Here is a 5,248-nt window from a genome sequence, read left to right as displayed (position 1 = left end):
ATTACTGCTCTTAAAAGAGCCCAAAAAATGAAAACATATGTACTAATAGCTAAGCACACATGTAGTAATAGTCGATCATTTTTTTTTTTTAAGTTGGTTGGTGATTGACCAATTTTTACATTGGGACATTTCATAGAGACTATTGGGATATTTAACCACAAGTAATGATGTTTGGTGAGCGAGCAAATTTTGATGCATGAAAGTAGTTGATCTTGGAAAACATTTTGAAATAGTACTTTTGGACCACTTTGTGCTCCACTATCCCTTTAAAGAGATTCTTGAACCCAAAATGTTGCACTCCATGATCCCTATAGAGAGATTTGTGAACACCCAAAAGTTGAAACCTTAGCTTTAAGGTCTTTACTCACCTACAGAGATGCATCAAAAAAATTGACAACAAAATCTGACTTGCGGTTTAAAATTTTTAGATATACAAAATTAGCCTAAACATCTACGAAGCTTTTTCGGCCCTGACCACGACTCTAGTAAGTTAAGTAGTGTGAGGATAGGCATGTTGCTCTTTTCTTTTCTAAGAGTTAGGTTGCTTCCTTCTAAATAAAGTGGGTGGTCATTGAGAGTTTTTATGAATGTTAAAAGGTGAATGGTCCCATGTATTGTAGCTTGAAATTTTCAGCTCCTAAATTTGTAGAAGTTGGGAAGATTTTAAAAATTTAAAATATTTTTAAAAAATAAAAACTTTTTTTTAGTAGAAAAGAATGAACACAACTTGCCATGTGGTAAAACTTTTCCCTAAGCTAGTGGGGCTATTTCCAACCCCACCTCTTTTTCACCCACTCAAGTAGAGGTACCATGGGAGGAGCTTGGGCTCTATTTTTGTGGAGTAGGTGGCTCCATGATAATTCTTAAGGGGGCTGAAGGTTTATTTAGAATCTTTTTCTATAAAATAAGAACTATGACTTTTTAGCCCTCTCAATTTAAAGGGGTGAGATAAGGGGTTGTAATGTCCCCATTTTTCCCAACATTGGAGTTTCAGGGATTATCCTATTATTGTGATCCCCGTAGGCTAATTATTGGGGATATAGGGTCTTCTATGGTAGTGGCTTGGCTTGGAGGGTCTTAACTTCTCCACATTTCAATAAGCTATAGGTTGGTCTTCGTTTGGCTTAGATAAGACTTCATTTGGGCTTTGTTTTGTGTACTTACTATTTGTGGTAAGTTGGTGTTGATCCAGATGGACCCTTTCTATTCTTGGAAAGTGCATTTGGTCACATGGAGAAATAATAGGTATGACTCCTATTTTAGATGACATATTTAAATGATGAGTATTTTGGGAGTTATTATATTTTTAGTGGCCAAATTATTATTAATTATTAAATGGCTTATTATAAAGTTATAGTTTAACTTTATAATTTCACTTAAGTTGATAGTTGAGTTATCATTGGAAAGTGCAATTTATTAATTAGTTAAGCCAAGTCAAGTGATGGAATCTAAAGGAAGCTTCTAAATGATGTTGTATGGTGAAACTTGTTGAGTGAAGTTACATTTTGGCAACAAAAGGGAATTTGGAGGTTATAAATACAAGCTCATTTCATTGGGAAAAGCAAGCTTGATTATATATTTGCTTTTTGTACCTTTGTGTTTTTTCTTGAATTATGAATTGTATGCCCTTATTGAGGTATAAGGGTTTACTTCTGAGTTTGTCTTGCAATTTGTTGCTGAGGTAAAGCAATTTGAGGTTGCTTCTCTACTATGTCTACTTTCATTGAGAAGTTAGTTTGTGGAAGAGTTGGATTGACTTCTGAGGGTCTTCATAAGCTGTGATAATTGTGGTTGAAAGACTAGTTGATCGTTCAATTTAACAATGTTTGTAATTGCAATTAAGGGCCATTTATATTAATTGTGATTGTACCTGCTAGGGCATTGAATTAATCCTCTAGAGCATTGGGTTTTCCTATACATGGTTGTCATTTTCCTTTTGCATTTGTGGGTGATTTGATATTGTTTTGGACTCTTGGATTGTAGGGTTGTTTGGAACATTGGCATACTAGAAATATGGGCGTCGATACCAGTTTGGATGCCTTAGTAATCTCCTATAATGATTGGTATATCAGACCTATAATTACTCTCCTAAGGTTTATAATTTATTTTTTGGGCCTATGCCATTCCTATATAGGCCTGAAATCATCATATTAAAGCTTGGAATCACCAAATAAGGGGTTATGATAACCGAATAAAGGCCTGTGTTTGACATTTGGGGGTCACATTGCTGAAAGGAAGGTCTGGCATTAATAATATGGGAGCTGTGATTTATTCTAAGGGAAGTTAAGTCCCCATTGTCCCCACATTTATTATTACTTTAAAAATAAAATAAAGATAGCAGCCTTGGTTTGAAATAAATAAAGATAGCATCCTTGGTTTGAAATAAATAAAGATATTGCAATTGTATTGTTATTCAATATTGATTATTGGTGAAACATGTCAATTCAACATTTCAGTAGTTCAAAAAATTGATATTATTTTGATCATCCAAAATCTCATTTTTAGTAAATTATGAATTCTTTAGTTTTTGCAAGAAATTTGAATACCTTATCATTAGTGGATTATTTAGTTTGAGGAGATTCTAGCTAAATTCAAATATCTAGGGTATGCTATTGAGATTTGCCTGCAAGTGTTTGACGAAATGTCAAACTTCTGTTTAGTAAGGAAATTGATATGTTAAGGTTTAATTGTTGAAATATAACCGGCTAGGGGTTTTTACAATGGTATCAGAGTGGTTTCCTACCAGCCTACAAGATTTGGGCTTAGTTATTATTTTGGTCAGTACTTACTTCTGGGATTGTCAGATTAATTTTGTGATTAGTATAGTGACATGGATGGGGATAGAGATTCATTCCAGGTAGATATTATACTCGCAGAAAATGTACTTCTCTACTTAGGGATGGAAAATTTGAGATATAGGGTATTGTATAACAATCAGATGATGCAGTTGTTGGCATGAGTTCTGAGGATTGTGCATTTGATGGTGATGTGATGATAGTGAGAGTAGGAGCATGTGATGATATAGTCATATCGGCTTTGGCAACTACTTCTGCAGGGATTGAGCCATCTATGGAGGAATTTAGAGATATGCTTGTAGTTGTTGATGTGTGTTCTAATGATGGTGTACATGTTGATGATTATGAGTTTTCATCAACAGCAAATTTGGTTTAGTTTTCTGTGGCGATAGTTAGTATTATTCATATGTCTGTGTATTTTGATGTGGTTACACCTATTGTTGATATAGTTGGCTTGAGTGCATATGGTTCGCCTATAGCTACATCTTTTTTAGTAGTTATTGGTGATGGTCAAGATTCTTGTCCAATATATATTATGTGGGTGGATATAGGGAAGAAGAGGATGCATAGATCTTCTATGGAGTTGCCTTTCGGTGACATTCTGACTTCTACATCATTTGCACAAGTTTTGGGTGTGAGGCTATAGAACATGTGGTTGGTCCTGACGATGCTAGTTTGTAGTTGGTTTACTATGTACAGAGATATCACACACTTCTTTATTTGGGATCCAAGTGGAGGTTGGAGTTCATTGTATTATCAGATTGCTTGAGGACAAGCAATCTCGGGGAGGGAGGACTGTAATGTCCCCACTTTTCCCAGCATTGGAATTTCAAGGATTAGCCTATTATTGTGATCCTCATAGGCTAATTATTGGAGATAGAGGGTCTTCTGTAATAGTGGGAGGGTCTTATCTTCTCCACATTTCAGTAAGTTGTAGGTTGGTCTTTGTTTGGTTCATATCGGACTTCATTTGGGCTTAGTTTTGTGTACTTACTATTTGTGGTAAGTTGGTGTTGATCGAGATGGACCCTTTCTATGTTTGAAAAGTGCATATGGTCACATGGAGAAATAATAGGTATGACTCCTATTTCATATGTCAAATTTAAAGGATGAGTATTCTGGAAGTTATTATATTTTTAGTTGCCAAATTATTATGAATTATTAAATGGCTTATTATAAAGTTATAATTTAACTTTATAATTTCACTTAAGTTGAGAGTCGAGTTATCATTGGAAAGTGTCATTTATTAATTAGTTAAGCCAAGTCAAGTGAGAGAATCTAAATGAAGCTTATAATTGATGTTGTATGGTGAAGCTTCTTGAGTGAACTTACATTTTGGCAACAAAAGGAATTTGGAGGTTATAAATACAAGCTCATTTCATTGGGAAAAGCACGCTTGATTATATATTTGTTTTTTGTGCCATTGTGGCTTTTTCCTGAGTTCTAAATTGTATGCCCTTGTTGAGTTATAAGGGTTTACTTCTAAGTTTGTCTTGGAATTTGTTGCTCACGTAAAGCAAATTGAGGTTGCTTCTCTTTTGTGTCTACTATCATTGAGAAGTTGGTTTGTGGAAGAGTTGGCTTGAGTTCTAAGGGTCTTCATAAGTTGTGATAATTGTGGTTGAAAGAGTAGTTGATCATTCAATCTAATGGTGTTTGTAATTGCAACTAAGGGTCATTTATATTAGTTGTGATTGTACCTATTGGGGCATTGAATTAATCCTCTACAGTGTTGGGTTTGTCTATACATGGTTGTCATTTTCCTTCTACATTCCTAGGTGATTTTCTATTAGTTTGGATGCTTGGATTGTAGGGTTATTTTGGACGTTGGCATACTCGAAATCTAGGTGTCGATACTAGTTTGGATGCCTTAGTAATCTCTTGTGATGATTGATATATCAAACCTATGATTACTCTCCTGAGGTTTGTAATTTATTGTTTTGGCCTATGTCATTCCTGTAAAGGCCTACAATCATCATATTAAAGCCTAGAATCACTAAATAAGCGGTTGTCATGACCAAATAAAGGCTTGTGTTTGACATTTGGGGGTCACATTGTTGAAAGGAAGGTCTGACATTAATATTATGGGAGCTATGATTTATTCTAAGGGAAGCTAAAACCCCATTGTCCCCACATTTATTATTACATTAAAAAAATAAAGATAACAGCCTTGGTTTGAAATAAATAAAGATATTTCAATTGTACTGCTACTCAATTTTGGTTATTGGTGAAACTTGTCAATTCAATATTTCAGTAATTCGGAGAACTAATATGATTTTGATCATCCAAAATCTCATTTTCAGTAAATTGTGAATTCTTTAGTTTCCACAAGAAATATGAATACCTTATCATTAGAGGATATTTTATTTAAGGAGATTTCAACTAAATTCAAATAGCCAGGATATGCTATTGAGATTCACTTGCAAGAGTTTGACAAAATGTCAAACTTCTAT

This window comes from Cupressus sempervirens, chromosome 9 (genome assembly GCF_028749045.1).
Source record: "Cupressus sempervirens isolate cs-2001-9-10 chromosome 9, ASM2874904v1, whole genome shotgun sequence".
Taxonomy (NCBI): domain Eukaryota; kingdom Viridiplantae; phylum Streptophyta; class Pinopsida; order Cupressales; family Cupressaceae; genus Cupressus; species Cupressus sempervirens.
Note: the sequence above shows the minus strand (reverse complement) of the source record.